Source organism: Lissotriton helveticus, chromosome 8 (assembly GCF_964261635.1).
Source record: "Lissotriton helveticus chromosome 8, aLisHel1.1, whole genome shotgun sequence".
Lineage (NCBI taxonomy): Eukaryota > Metazoa > Chordata > Amphibia > Caudata > Salamandridae > Lissotriton > Lissotriton helveticus.
In genome coordinates this window covers 1,641,857,819-1,641,875,128 of record NC_136069.1, presented here as the reverse complement: position 1 = coordinate 1,641,875,128, position 17,310 = coordinate 1,641,857,819, and positions in this window count along the sequence as shown.

The following is a 17,310-nucleotide window of genomic DNA, read 5'->3' as shown; positions in this document are numbered from 1 at the left end:
ACATTTTGAAAGCTATTCAAGTTCTTAAAAAGGGTAAAGCCCCTGGCCCAGATGGCTTTTCTATTGAATTTTCTTTCATTTTTTCAATTTCCTTATTCCTAAGCTTCATCAGTTATTCTCCTTCTTTATAACATCTCAGAAATCTGAAGGCTCTTTTCAGGAGGCTTTGATTTGTCTTCTTCCCAAGGATAACAAGGATCATACTTTATGTAAAAATTACAGGCCTATTTCTTTGATTAATCTTGATTATAAGATTTTTGCAAAAATGTTAGCATTACGTTTAGACAAAATTCTACCCCAATTGATCGGTAAAGAACAATGTGGTTTCATCAAAGGACATCATCTTTCGGATAACACTCCACTCCTCTTCAATGTCCTTAGTAAATCTCATACCTCTAATCACTCCTTAGCTGCTATCGCATTAGATGCGGAAAAGGCATTTGACAGAGTTAATTGGCCTTTCCTTTTTTCTTCTCTTAAATGGTTTGGTTTTGGATCTAAATTTCTTTCTTATGTTTCCTTATTATATTCTTTTCCTAGATCCTTTATTTTTGCTAATGGTCTTGTGTCTTCTTCCTTTCCCCTTTTTCACGGTGTTCGCCAAGGGTGCCCTCTTTCCCCCCTTCTATTTATTCTTGCTTTAGAGTCGTTTTTGACAAAAATTCGATTACATAATGACATCACTGGCTTCTCTTATGGTGAGAGCCAAGTAAAACTCTCTGCCTATGCAGATGACATTCTCCTTTTTATCACTAATCCTCAGACTTCTGTCCCTGCTTTTCTTTCTGAAGTTTCGAACTTTGCAGCTGTATCAGGTTATAAATTGAATGTCGATAAATGCGAAATCCTTCCCTTAATACATTTTGTTTCCATGATGATTTTCTGATCTCCTCTTTTCATTGGAACCCTTCTAACATCAAATATCTAGGTCTTTGGTTTATTCCTTCAATTAAGGATAGCGTAGCTCTTAATATTAAGCATTTACAAACAAGTTTAATAGATTCTACAACAAGATGGCATCCTCTATTTCTCTCTTGGTGTGGTAGATTAGATTCTATTAAAATGATGTTTGTCCATATCATTTTATTTTTTCTTTCCAATCTTCCTGTTAATATTCCAAAGTCTTGTTATAAAAGTATTTACTCTACTTTATCTCGTTTTTATGGCAAAATAAAAAAGCCAGAATGTCTTTTTCCCAAACACCTGGGAGGGGGTCAATTTTCCTGACTTTTCCTCTTACCATACTTCCTTCTTTCTGTCTCATTCGGTTTCTTTTTTATCAGATTCTGTATCAGGTATCACTTCTTCTCCGCTATGGGTTGACATTGAATCCTCCTTTTTTCACCCTTTTACCTTTAAAGAATTTGTTTCATTATCCCATGTTCCGCAGAAGATGTCTTTACTTATTCTTAAGAATTCCAGGAAACTTTTTCTCCCCCTGTTTCTAGATGGCCTTGATGATCGTACTCGATTTTTACAATCCCCCATTTGGTATAATCTTCTTATTAAAGTTAAAAATAGAACTTTTTTCTGGAAAGACTGGCATGCCCATGGGCTTGTTTGGACTCATCAACTCTTTCTTGATGGTACGTGTATTCCTTTTTCTACTCTTCAGTCTCGTTTTTCTCTTCCTCTTTCCTTCCTTTCCAATTATAATTTATTGAGTGCTGCTGTTCAGACAAGTTATGACTCCCTTACACTCTCGGTTTCTCGTAATACTTCTTCCTCTCTCAATATACCCTTTTTGTTATCCTCTTCCTCTGCTTCACAAATTTATAAAAAATCACATGAACCTCCTACTGATAGAGATAAATCAAAAAAAGAACAAGATTGGGAACTTGATTTGGGAGAGTCGTTTTCTATTTCTATATGGCACGATATATGGAACAAAATAAGGAAATCTTCTAGAGCAGCTAATACCACCCAAACTCTGTTTTTAATTCATAATCGGCTTTTGCTCACTCCTGCTAAACTACATACAATACATTCCTCTATCCCTTCAACCTGTTGGTCCTGCTCGGAATCGAGGGCGGATCTTAAACATATGCTTTTCAAATGTCCTATGGTTCGTATTTTTTGGGTTAGAGTATGGCAACAACTTAATACTATTTTTTCCACTCACTTCTCATTTTCTCTTACACATATTTTTCTAGGTATCCTTTCTGACATATGGTCCTCCTCTGACTTTAATACCTCCATTATTGACCTTCTACTAGCAGTGGCGTTTCAACAAATTACCAAAGCTTGGAAAGATGCATCGACTATCTCCTTTCAGGCTTGGTGGTATGGTGTTTGTTTTAATCACAGATTAGATAGAGCATATGTTTATCCTGTTACACTTGCTATCAAACGTGATTTGTTGTGGTTACCCATTACTACTTTTTTAGATTCATCGGTTCAATCTTCCATGTTGCATTCTCCTCGTATTGAGGAAGTACCCAAACCCCCTTGATATGTTTCTTGCTAAAGTTTGCTTCTTTTCTATATATACCTTTTCTTTTTAGTCTTATAAACTGTTTTCTGGAAGATTTGCATGTTTTTGATGGTTACCCTTTATATATAGATATTGTATTCTAATTGCTGAGTCCCCTCTCCTTCCTTCCTTTCCCCTTTTCTTTCTTTACCCTCTTCTCTTTTTGTATCACCCATATTTTATTATTGCATTGTATTTAACATTAATATTGTATCTTGTTCCTTTATTGCAATTTTCCTGTTTAATAAAGTTCTTTGAAACTTATAGTTAGGAATTAGCATTTAAAAAATCTTAGAAATTCATTGAAAAAACCATAGGTTTCACACGTTATAGTTAGCTGAACATTTCTCTCATACAAAACCTTTGAAATTCCTCTGTTATAGTTAGCTCAGCTAACTATAACTTGCGCGCCCGCAATGTACTGCTGATGACGTCACATATTACATCACTCATGACATGGTCAGTGACATCACTCATGACATCACTGATGACATCTCAAATAACATCCTTGATGACATCACTGATGACATCATCCAGTGAATGTGTGTCTTTCTGAAAAATAAATATTTTTTATATATGTATATCTAAACGTCGATGGAAGAATAAATGGGTAAATAAGTGTCTAAATGGATGTTTTTTTTGTAAAATTGATTGTATAACTGACTTATTATGAACATTTAAGTGAATAGGTGTATTAGCGAGTAATCTTTAAATATTTAAATATCTGTATCAGTGTCTCACTTTGTATATAAGTGGCTGCATGGGTTGGTGAGTAGCTACATCAGTGTGTATATGGGTTATTAGTTGCTTTTTTGAGTACCAAAATGAGTGTCTGTATGGTTCGGTGGGGAGTATTACTTAGCGCACAGATGCATGAATTACTGACTCACTGTATGTGTTTTGAAGACAGCATGTGTGCAGGACTGTATGGGTGGATGAGTGTGTGTATGGGTGTGTTAGTGAGTGACTGACTGTCTCAATAGTATCTTTATGAGTAACTGCATATGTTTTAAACTAGTATATGTGAGTATTGATGTATATAAGTGAGTATATGTCAGAGCGAGAAATTCTAAGACTTCCTGTATAAATAAATATGAGTTTCTATGAGTGATTGTTTAAGAGAGTAAGTTTGTGTACGAATCTGTAGAAGTTAGTGTAGTGGTGGGTGTATAGCTGTATATGCAAGTAAATGGATATTTGATAGTTTATTTGCATGTGTGAGTATGTATCAGGTGCATCTTTATCAAGGTTCCGCCATCTACTATGTACTAGCAGTACCTGTTCACCTTGTTTGCACTGATCAGCCTCAGATTTTGACTGTTATTTAAATTGGTGAAACCGTGGGCATTTTTGCCAGGGTTTTAACATGCCTGAGTTCAAAGATAGACGCCAAGAATTGGCTCAGGACCTTTTTGCTACAAACCCCAAACCAGGTACGATTTAAGGCCCCAAAACGGAGGGTTTGAAGATGAAGTTTCAAAGATTAGAACGTCTTAAAAAAAGTGAAATGCCTAGGTGGTGGGACGGCACCACTCTAGAAAAATATATTGAAAACGAAAAAATCCCTCGTGGATTGAGAATCCTCATATTTCCAACTTTTGAGGATCTGGATCCTGAACAATTAACAGACTGGGAGGACAATCTTAGAAATGCCTCATACAATATGATGAAGATTTTAATTCTCAATGCAGAAAAGAAGGGGGAAAAACTTAGAAAGGAGATTGAAGAATTGGAAAAGGAAATAGAGGATTCACCTCTCAAGGAAGTGATTAAGAAAAACTACACGATCCTTGATAAAATTTTGGAAAGTCACCAACTTTATCTTAGGGACAAAAAAATAAAGAAGATCAAACGTGACGACAAGGACTATAAAGAAGGCAGAATTTACACCTTTGCCCACAAGTACGACAATGTGAAAATAGCAAGGGAGGGCAAGAGAGGCAGGGAAGAAACTTTAGAGTTAACTTCCGCCAGTAGCATTACTTCCCTGTCGTCAGTTGCGAGTACAATCTCTATAGATATTATACCTGAGACCAGTGAAGGTGAAGTAAGACCTACCACCAATAATTTTTTATTGGAAATGGAAAGACTGAGACTTGGTGCAAGACCAAAGGAACAAAAACTAGAAGGGGGGGTAGGAAGTGGCAGGAACGACAACAGAGGAAGAGGTCAAGGTGGAGAGGCAGTGGCGGGGCGGACAAGGTCGAACAGGACAAAGAAGCAATGAATATGACTGCAAATAACATTGTGGAAAATGAAAAAAGTATTGTTGTTAATCTCTCAGATAGGGCTCTATCCTCAGTAGAAATATCTGTTTTGAAAAAGGGTTTGGGCTTTTGCCCAAATAATATGGGTGTGGATATTGACATTTTTGTTGATTTATTCAAATTCATACGTATCTTAAAACTAAAAGATCACTTTGTTAGAAACCCTTCCACTGTGTCCACTGATTGTAATGTTGATACTACTTCTGCCTATACAGCAACCGAAATAAAAGTCATTCAATCAATGATGTCAGTAGAACTTGATACATCTTTTGATAGTGATGTGGTTTGTGCGGAATTGGGTATAGTAGAAAAACTTACACTTGATAGTGGCTTAAAACCAATATCCAAATTCATCCCGGTGGGGACTCACGCTAACATTGATATTTTCAAACAGAAAGTCACACAAGGCTTACACCAACTCCTGGACCACCCTATCCGTCCCAATGCACGCCGTCATAACCTTTCATTGGAAGAGCGCTTAGCTCTAAACAATCTCAAAACAGATAGCAATATAGTCATCCGCGAAGCGGATAAAGGGGGAAATGTTGTCTTGATGAGAAAAGCAGATTATTTTTCGGAAATTGAACGACAACTTTCCGACATCTCCTGCTATACCAGGATTCCAAGTAACCCTATTGCCGCCCTTAGTGCCCATATCAACATGCGACTTGTAGATTGGCGAGAAGAGGGATTAATCAGTTCTGAAGAATGCAGATACCTCATGGTTTCAGAGCCCACCTTTCCATGTATTTACATATTACCCAAAATTCACAAGGGCGGCCCCTTTCCACCGGGCCGCCCCATCATTTCAGGGGATAATTCTCCCACTGAATGCCTTTCTGAATATGTGGATACATATATCCAACCTTTCGTACAAAACCTCCCGTCCTATATAAAGGACACTCAGGATATTCTAGCTAAATTCGAGGAATTGACATGGGCAGAAAACCTGATCTTTGTGACACTGGATGTCACGAGTCTTTATACTTGCATTAAAAAGGAATTTGGCATTAGAGCACTTGAGTTTTACCTTGGACAGAGAGCAGCAGGTTTCTTGGACCATAATGAAGTTCTCATAGAAATGACTAATATCATCCTCTCTGAAAACTTTTTTTTATATGACTCAATGTGGTACCAACAGACCCAGGGCACGGCAATGGGCTCCAGATTTGCTCCAGCTTACGCCGGCCTTTTCATGGGCTGGTTCGAGCGGGAGCATGCCTGGAGCCGCCGTGCTTCGGAATGGTCAGAACATGTGATTTTCTGGGGCAGGTACATTGATGACGTCATCATGTTATGGAATGGACCTGTCCCAGCATTGTTGACCTATTTCAAATATCTGAACAACAACCCTTACAATGTCAAGTTCACCATGGAATATAGTGCCAAAGAAATACATTTTCTTGATATTACTTTTTTTGTGGAGAATTACAAGGTAAACAGCAAAACATACAGGAAGGCTACCAGTTGCAATAGCACATTACATTTCACCAGCACACACCCCCGACATGTTATTAACAACATCCCTTACGGGGAGATGATCAGAATGCGCCGCAACTGCAGCACCCCAGAAGCATTCTCTGAAAATATCAAGGAGACCACGAATCGTTTTCACGATAGGGGCTAACCCCCCCAAATACTGAATAAAGCACTTAAAAGAACCAAAGATGTCCCTAGAAAGTCCACTCTGATTTCAGCCAAAAATAGGAAGGCCAAATTCCCTGCCGTTGCACTGGTTACACCATACACCGACGAGAGTGCGAGAATTTATAATACCTTGCGCAAGCATTGGCATTTGCTCACTTCTATACCCAGCCTACAAGGAATTATACCAGCAAAACCTAGAATCACATATAAACGGAGCCCCAATTTGAGAAACATCCTCTGCCCCAGTTACATCACCCGAGAGAAAGGGGTGGATTGGCTCAATAGCAAGTTAACAGGCTTTTACACCTGTAGGGGGTGCAACATGTGTGGCCTTGGTAAGGACAAAACAAAAGATTTTTGTTTCAACACTACACACAGGTATAAAATCAATCACTACATGAATTGTAATACCCCCTATGTGGTCTATGTTCTGGGATGCCCATGTGATCAAATTTATGTGGGCAGTACAAAGAGGGCACTCAAAATCAGAATACAGGAACATGTCAGGGCACATAGGAATGGGGACTTCAAATATGCAATGACACATCATATGCAAGAAAAACATCTACCCAGTGATACCATCTGGTTTATGGGTATAGATCATATCCCAGTCAACCCTAGGGGAGAGGATAGACTGCTAGCCCTACGTAAGAAGGAAGCGATGTGGATTTGCAGATTGAGAACACTGGAATTTGGTCACAATTTTGATGATGAATTACACCATTTTTTGGCATAAATTGACCAATGTGTCCAGGGTTTCAATTCAGATGCTCAAAGTTTGTTGCTCTAGTATGATGTATTTCATCCCCTTTGTATATCTTCTGTTATATATGCTCTAATATAGACTGGTCCCTTCCATGCAATATACTCCATTGCTTTACTTGCTGATTTCTAAACTACTAATAGCAGTGGGGTATTATGCCAACTTCTCATTTATGCATTTAATACAGATGTGTCATATGTATCGGTTTTACGAAATTATGGATCATGAATGTTATCGGTTCAGTATCTCCTGATGTAATATGTATAGATTTTGTGAACCAAATCAGTATTTACATGTGTAAATATTTCTTTCGCCTTTCCTTCCCTATGTCTTTTTATGACAAGTGAACTATGGGATATGCCACTTTGGCTTGGATTGCATTGTCCGCTCTACTCTTACCTTTTTATTTTTTATTTTTTACTAGTTCTTTTTTTAGTTTGTTATCGACGTAGTTATCGACAACAATCTCGGTTCTTATATTTTTAATTCTTTTTTTGTTTTTCGTTTAGATAGGAGTTATATGCATATAAGCAATAATTATATGCTGTTATTGTAATATGACCATTGGTGATGGCACCCCTCTTCTCGTTCTCTCTCTTTATGCTTTATTTACATAAACAGCAATATCAGAGTTGGCAAATAGTTACCGATTCTTAACATAGCGCTTCTATTACTTTCTTAGCCTATCATTACAGACTCTGATCTCCGATGTCTTTTTGATCAATTGCTATCTCCCACCTAATCTAAGGCTACTAGGACTTTTGGGTATTTTGCCCGATGTTGCACCTTATATTTTCGTACAACTATTTTTAAATTGTCTAATTTTGACAATAGCACCGGTTGAATAGGTCCGCCGATAGGATTTGTTTGTCTAATAGACGCTCGGAGACTGCTCTAACATGGCCGCCACGCTTTTTAGTTATAACGTGCTTAGGGTATATAAACAAAATATCAAATCATAAAAGCTTCAACTTTACACACACTATTGGGAGGCTAGTTGTTTGCTTATCTTATAGATATACACTAACATTGACAATTCTTATGTCACTTTGAAAGTCATTTCCTGGTACATTGCTATCACGCCTTCATCTTTTTTACCATCTTAAGATGGCCGCCGTCGCACGCCACTTTTTCATGCTTTAGTCCGGTTCCATAATCACACAGATGATTTTAGTCAAACAATTAAGGCAGGTATAAATACCAGCGTAGTTATGGCTCATTACCGTCAGGCGCTATACGGACTGAGGGGACACCACGTTTGGGCGTACATTTCCCGCGTTTACTACCATCTCCTTGGTAAGTTACATTACCCGGCTTCGCCTTGTCTTTCTTTTACTTTATTCAACCTTCGGTTTTTGCATTGTTTGAACCGAAACCCTTTGTCATTTCTATTTGAAACTGTTGTCGTTCTCGGCGAAATTACTATTGTGGAGAGTTTTCTCCCTTACTCCCCAACATCACCTTCCGGGTTTTTTTAAAAATCTGCCCAAAGTGATGCTGGTAATTGTAGTTATTTCATCACTTGTCCGGGTTGGTGAACTAGACATCATTCAAAATATTGTTCTGTATTTTATACTTTGAACAAAATTGTTGATACTACATTAAAATATTTGTCCTTTTTATGATTTCTCGACTACTTTTCGGGTTAATGAATATTAGACCATTCATAAATATTATGTGGCCCACTCCATTCTCAGCAATATATTTTACAATATCTATTTGATATTTTTATCTTTTACTTTGCACAATGTTGTTAAAATTACATATATCTTTATTGTTGTTTTCTGATATTTTAGAACCTTGGAGGAGGAATTATGAGAGACTTCTTTTGACTTCACGATTACCAGTCGTGAGGGGTATTTAGATATTCTCAGGTGAATTCTATCACCCTTCATAATCTCCCGTAACTTTATTTAAATGACGCAACTTAGTTTCTAATATAAGCTGTTGTTTTTTTTTTTCTCATTATTCAGATTGAGGTGCACATCACATGGTTGGTGCACCACATAGTCATTTCTGTTTGCTATTGAAGTGAAATTAATTCTCCTAATAAGCATTGATAGCTCATTTTAGGTAAGCCGGGATTACAACACTATATTTATAATTTATATGTGATAAGTATGTTCTCACATTGTAGTAACTATTCACTTTGCTGAAACAGTCCCCCAACAAGAGGACTTTTTCCACTTGTCCTAGTCTGCTTAGCAAGTACTTTACATACCATATTTTGGACTTTTAATTTACCTTTTGCATCCCTTCCTTTTAACAGTACTTTGCCCAGAACAGCTGCATATACGATATCACAGGATTGAATGCATTTAAGACTATTATATCTTATGCTTACCAATAAGTAAGTTCCTTTCGATCCTTTTCTCAAGAATATTTGAATAGTTATTCTGTGATATTGACCGTTTTGGCTAAGTTTTGATTTTGTATAGGTCTTTCCAAGTTAGAAATTTTCTCCCTTCCTTTCTCACCTTTTTTCTTCTACTTCCTTCCATCTAGTCTTATAATAGAAATTTACAGAGCGGACTGCAAGCCAACTGGCCCCTACACACCGCCAAGGATTTCCACTCTATTCTTGGTAGGTGTGGTTTCTTTTTCTCTAGGTGCCCAGTGGTTTCCTTATGATACTTCACTTGCCACCTTCCCACTATTGTCAAAAGATGCTTGATTATTTAATCCGTATTATCCATCCAATCGATTAGATTCTATCTAGGAATGTACCATTAAAGGTATATACGTTTGAATTGTATATTTTTTCTATCAAGGAATTTCACCCTTGCAAGCGTTATAATTTTAAATCATGTTGACTTGGGGTATTACTGACTTGATAAACTCAGGAATGTAGCAAATCATGATTTATTCTTTGTATGACACCATTACAGTGTTTTTTAAACTAATTGTGACTATTTTATGCTCGGCTGAGTTATACAATGGTCCATGTTTTAATTGTATGTTCATGTCTTTTTCTTTTGTAAACACAGCCCTGAAGAAGTCCCGTCAGGGACGAAACGCGTCGGCTGTCCATTTTCTCTCTGTTGAAAAATAAATCATCCAAACAAAACGGACTTCTGGACAATCCTATTTGTGCTTTTGATACAATTGTGTTTGAGCACTTGTTTAATTTATGGTGCACCTGTGCTTTCATTTAACTCATGTTTTAAGTTCTGGCTAGAACTGGCATTGTGTTGGCGGGTGTCGTATCGGTGTGCACATAATCCCCGCCCAAGGGTTTAGACAAGGGGAAAATTTTACAATATTGGCAATTTATGTATCAGGTGCATCTTTATCAAGGTTCCGCCATCTACTATGTACTAGCATGTGTGTGAGTAACTCTATAGATGAGTGTCGGTGTATAACAGGATGTATAGGTGTATGAGTACATATGATGAGTGAGTACATGTATGAGTGACTATATAGAATTGTTGGTGAATGAGTGGATGTGTATGTAGATTTTGGAATGACTGAATAGGTTATTCTAACTGGAATTGGTATCTCCATTTTTTTGAAAATTGTTGTTTCTATTTTTGATCGTGTGTACCTAAGGTTATATTACAGTGAGAGGAGGTCTGCCACAAGGATGTCATCAGTGATGTCATCAGGGATGTCATTTAAAATGTCATCAGTCATGTCATCAGTGATGTCACTGACCATGTCATGAGTGATGTAATATCTGACGTCATCAGCAGTGCATTGCGGGCGCGCAAGTTATAGTTAGCTGAGCTAACTATAACGGAGGAATTTCAAAGGTTTTGTATGAGAGAAATGTTCAGCTAACTATAAAGTGTGAAACCTATGGTTTTTTTAATGAATTTCTAAGGTTTTTTAAATGCTAATTCCTAACTATAACATGTGTGAAACCTATGGTTTTTTCGATGAATTTCAAAGGTTTTGTAAATGATAATTTAGAAATGTATTAATTATTATGTCCTTCTTTTTATACTAATTTCTTATATTTTTAATATAAATATTTATATTTATGTAATTTTTTGTAGATTATATTTCATATTCTTATTATAAAATAATAACAAAACTAAATTGCAAAGGAATTTTTGGATTAATAATTGCTTGACGTCGGTTGCAAGTATAACACAGCTCCACCAATGCTCTTGGGGCCCTATGCTCACAATGCTGTATCAATCCTTACACCTGCTTCAAGCATGTGCAAGGTTTTCACGCAGCATAAGCTCAAAAGTGACTGAATGAAATGTTATACATTTCACTTAGTCACTTTTAGAAGGCGTTGCTGCACCCCCTTCTGCACAAGAAAGCATCTTCTGGCGCAGCGCTTTACAATGTAATACACCCTCCAGATGCATCACATTGTTAGTAGCACACATCATTTCACATCTTTTGCACCACCGCTGTGTCACAAAAGTGACGCAAGGCTGTGTAAAAGAGGCACAAGGGGATTGTAAATCCGCCCCTAACACATACAAATTCACCCAGGCAGTTTCACCAGCAGTGCAAAATGAAGCATAGACATGTAACATATTTATGTACATACTACAGTATAATATAGATAAACACCTTATAGATTTATGCTGTAGCACTTCCTTATAGTTCTGCACTTTCACATTATCCATACACTAGTAAGATATTCATTCATTCATTTATGAACTACACATTCATTCTGTCAAACTTTTACACACTAACATAGAAATATAGTTCTTTCTTTGACCAGTGAAGGTAGTTCTAAAAAGAACTGGTTTTTTAGTTTTGTAGTTTTTTTTGTGTTTTCTCAACAATTTCCACGCGGAACAAAAGAATGAAAAAAAATACCAACTAATATCGAGGACAGCAATGATCCTGCATCCTGCATTTCATCAGGTCTATAGACTGTTCCCCATAACACAAAAGTTTATCGCAATAAATGCATAGAATTTTAACTTTAGCACAGTCAGAATCAATATGTGGGTGTGGACTGCTTGCTGAAAATGCTTTTGCCACAGTTGATGTGCTTGGTGTAGCAGCAGGTGGGTTCTCGTGCAACCTCCGTCTTGCAGCTCGAGCAAAGTTCTTGGGGTGCAAGTTCTTCATGTGTCGCACCATATTTGCTGTGCCAAAGGAGTTTTTTTTACATGGATCACCCCTTGAAAGAGTTGTTTGGCAAATTTTACAGGCTACTTTTGGAGCATTAACCTTTTTTTGTCCTTCTCGAAAAGTAAAAAACTTCCAAATTAGAGCTTCTTTCCTCTTCTTTGGACGTTCTTCTGGAATTAAATCTCCCTCTGAAGAACTGCTGGAAGATGACTCCATTGCTCCTATTACTGTGATCTTCCTTCTATTTGAGAAGATTCTCAGAAGAAATGCTTCTTCCTAGACACTCAAAGTCGAATAATTATAATGGGACGGAACTTTCAACAGTCGCAATAGGAAAAGTATTGAACCAATCAAATCTCTACTTTTAAAGTCACATGCCTCTGCGTACGCTTATGATGCTCTTACGCAGCTATTTCGATACCAGTAGGCATGATGTTCTACCGCGATTTGTGTCATTGTTTTTAAAAGTAATATATGATTGTTACAAGTATTACAAAAATTCATAGTTATCCCAAATGTCTGCCCTTAGTATGTACATTAAATACATAAATAAATGTTTTAAACCAAGTAGAAACATTGCCCCCTTTCGCGTACAGAACGCCGTACATGACGTCACCCGGAAGCTTTAATGCGACGCGTAACGTCAAAGCATATTCGTACCGTATGCGCGGGTACACGCTGACTATAATAAGCAGTACAAACTATGGTGCGATCACCCTCTCAGTGACAAATCAGAGCTCAGGGCGCGCTAAGGAGAATGATTAGAAGTGTTCACTCATTGCAGATACGATTATGGGCCTGCCTCTGCGTACATTATAACACCGCCCCCATCTTTCTCTGTTGTTAATTGTTAGTGCACACACTCATACTTGCACATGGGCGGTGCATGCCCGCCCACACTACCCACATGCCACCACCTAGCATGCTTGCTATTACTAAGCCTGGAAACCAATACATTACCCAATGGGATGTCCCCCAGGGCCCTCATTCTTGCAGACCGTGAAAACGCTACCAATGACGGCCCTGGGCTTGGTTTGGTCAGCCCCCGCAGTTCCCGTATAATGCGGGCACTAACGTGAGCACGCTCTCTTTTGCCTGCCTGTGCTGCAGTGACAGACAGACTGTCGAAAACACCCCAGACTCAACAAAACCGCAGCCTTTGAAGACACGACAAAAGACGACAGAAGCAAAGGTAAGAGAAGACGTCACATCAGCCTCCACTGGAATTTGATTTGATTGATTTGATTTATCCACTTATAAAGCGCGCGATTGCCTGAAGGCGTCTTGGCGCTAAGACAGATAGCAAGCCTCAAAGATGGAAAAACTCCCCTAACAGTCAGCCATGAAAAGCCAAGTTTTCACTGCCTTTCTAAACATGGCCAGTGATGGACTTTCTTTTATGCTAAGTGGCAGCCGGTTCCAAGCCCGAGCTGTATGTACCAGGAAACTTCTCCCGCCCCAATTGGTTCGTCTGAGTTTCGGGATACTAATTAATTTCAGTTGCCTTGATCTAAGCATCCTGACTGGTTCATACAATTTCAAGTTAGTTCGCAGAAACTGTGAGCCTGAGCCCTGAACAGCCTTGTATGCCAGGGAAAGTGATTTGAAACATACTCTTTTTTCCACTGGAAGCCAATGCAAGAGTTTTAATTTAGATGTAATTGACTCATATTTAGGGATACCAAGCACTAACCTCGCAGCTGCATTCTGCAGGCGTTGCAACTTGGATAGAATTTGTTTTCTGGCCCGAGCATATAAAGCATTTCCATAATCTAACCTAGACAATGCCAATGCAGTCACCACTGTTTTTCGGGTATCGTCTGGTATATAAGGCAGTAGTTTCTTTATCATCTTTAAGATAAACCAAACTGAGGATACAAGTTTACTTGCTTGAGCCTCAAAAGAAAGCTTGATGTCAATGGTCATTCCCAGATTCCTTACTTTGTCTACCGGGTCCGGGCAACTCCCCAGATTGTCCGGCCACCAGGCTGGAGACCAAATATCAGCATTTCCTCCCAGCACCAGCACTTCACTCTTGTCGCGTTCAACTTCAAACAGTTGTCCGTCATCCACTGACTGACCTGTAACATACAATGTTTGAATTTGGCTGCTGTCTCATTCACCTCCTTACTGATAGACACCACTATCTGGGTGTCATCGGCATAAGACACTGGAGTAAAGCCACATTCCCTTATGATTTTTGCCAGAGGTGCTACATATAGATTAAAAAGGGAAGGGCTTAAGGCAGACCCCTGGGGTACCCCACAAGGTGAACTAAATGATTTGGACTTTGCCTCTCCCAACTCAACTGAGAAGGTTCTATTCCGAAGGTATGAGGCAAAGAAAGACATTGCAGAATTATGGACCCTTACTTCTGCTAGGCGGGCCAGGAGGGTCTCATGGCTGACCGTGTCGAAGGCCGCCGATAGGTCTAATAACACTAGGGCGGCGTTCCCTCCATTGTCTAGCAGCCTCCTGAGTTCTTCAACCGCCGTCAGCAGAGCTGTTTCCGTGCCATGTCCCTCCCGGAATCCATATTGAGAATGATCTAGCCAGCTACCCTCTGCTAAATACCGGGACAGCTGTTTGTTTAATAATTTCTCTAGAATTTTCGCCACAAATGGGATCCTGGCTATGGGTCTGTAGCTACTGGGCTCCTCATTCTCCAGATTTGATTTTTTCAGGAGCGGCCTTATTGATATATTTTTCCAAACATCAGGGAAAATCCCAGATGTTATAATTTGTGTGAAGAGTTTCACCAGAAGGGAACTGAGTAGTTCTGGGAAAAGCTGCATTACTTTAGGCGGCAGGGGTCAATTGGACTGCCTGAGCTGGTAGAGTTCACTTCCTTTATAATTTCCTCTAAAGTAGGTGGGGAAAATTGAAACATTGGAGTCTGCGGCAACTCAACCGCGGCTTTTGTTGGGCCGGAGATAACCAGATCTACATTGTTTGAAAGGTGAGTCTTAAAAGAGTTAAAAACCAAGGAAACCTTATTCACAAAGAAATCACCCAGTGTGTTACAGAAGTCCGATGTAATTGTCTCTGGGCTGATGTTATCAATTTTTTCTAGTTTCTTGAGCGTAGAAAAAAGAGCTTTGCTAGATCCTTTTGAGTCATTAATTTTTTGCACAAAGTAGTTGCTTTTTTCCGTTATAATCAATTTTTTGTACGTGCCTAAAGCCACTTTATAATCTTCTTTATGCTTGACATCGTAGTTTGACCTCCATTTTTTCTCTGCCCTTCTACAACTCTGTTTTTGAGCCTTAAGTGCTTCCGAGAACCAAGGCTGTGATGGAGTTTTCCTTTTGAAGGTCACTTTCCTTGTGGGACAGGCACCTGCATTGCTGCCTTTATCCAATCATTAAATTGCTCACAGGCTATATTGCTCTCTAGACCAAGGTCGGCATAGAATCCCTGTAGATTGTCTGTAAGAACCTGAAGGTTAATCTTTGCCCAATCAGGGTACGTGGCCTGCCTAAGCATTTCCACCGGCCTTCCAGTGCTTTCCTTGATTTGTAATGAGAACATAATTACCTTGTGGTCAGACCAGGGGACCAGAAGAGTGTCAATGTTACTTAACTACTGACAGGAGGAAAAAATATCATCCAATGAGTGGCCAGCATAGTGAGTGTCTACAAAAACCTTTTGTTCCCAGGAGAAATTGGCTAGCGCATCCTTAAGAGATGCTACCTTGGGGTCACCATCTTTCTCCAAGTGCAAATTGAAGTCACCCATAATAGTGTAGTCAGTGTCAGCTAGATTTGATTCTAGGAAGGGACTGAGTGAATCAATCAGTGGGCTCTTTCCACTGGGGGGCCTATAGATTAGTAGACCATTGAAAGTGAAATTATTTGTGAGAATAATTTGAAACAGAAGCGTTTCACAGTTCGGATTGCTGCCCTTCTCCGAGCTCTTTACCCTGAAAGTGTCCCTGGTTATAATTGCTAAACCCCCCCCACGTTTCCTCTCTCTATCCGCTCTATACATAGCAAACCCCTCTGGAATGGCTAAAGCCAGATCAGAGTCTGAAGCTACATCCGCCCAAGTCTCCGTAATAAATAGTAGATCCAAATCTTGGCATTCAATAATTCTGCCGTATGAGTGTTGTGTTTAACCAACGACCTTGCATTTATTAGACCAGCCTTAATGAGTGTAGTTTTACAGTCCGGGTCCTTGGGTTTGACGTTAGGTGCAGTCACCATGTCAATATGTAAGAATGCAAAGTCCTGCATACATACCGGACAGTTTGTAGGTTCTTGATGTGGCCTAATAACAGGGCAGCCAGCTCTAGGTCTCAATGAATGAAGTTCAGCGCTAGAGTATGTGTATTTCATCCTGTTTTCTACAATTTGCACAGGGGGTATGGCCCTGGGACCGGACATGGCGCGGACGGGCGCAGACGGGCACGCCTTTGGTGCGCCCGCTGCGCCCGCCTGCTGCGCGGACGGGATGTCATCATCATTATATCCGGTGTAGAGGAGGGCGGGATGTGGCCAGCAGCTGGACCACAGCCCTTTTCTCCATCCAATATGGCGGCTGAGAACCCTCTCTCCTCAAGCGTCAGCAACCTGATCGGCTGCGCTGGGAGCAGGGTAGAAATGCGGCGTGAAGCAAGAGGTATGGGTTATCTGATTTAAAATGTAGTACAAAACGCTAAATGATTCCCACAACACAATAAAATGCACACTTTTAAAAATTGCTATCGGCAAGCTAAGCCCCCGGCTTCCGCCTCAGGGGTAAGACATATGCTATTAGTCAGCGCACTCGCACTCTCGCGCTGTTTAAATAACCAGGGAGGCGGTCAGCAGCTGGAACGCAGCCCTTTTCTCCCTCCAATATGGTGGCTGAGAACCCTCTCTCCTCAAGCGTCAGCAACCTGATCGGCTGCGCTGGGAGCAGGGTAGAAATGTGGCGTGAAGCAAGAGGTATGGGTTATCTGATTTAAAATGTAGTACAAAACGCTAAATGATTCCCACAACACAATAAAATGCACACTTTTAAAAATTGCTATCGGCAAGCTAAGCCCCTGGCTTCCGCCTCAGGGGTAAGACATTCGCTATTAGTATAGCAAATTGTATATGCATAATGCTATTTTTTCTCCTTCATATAGC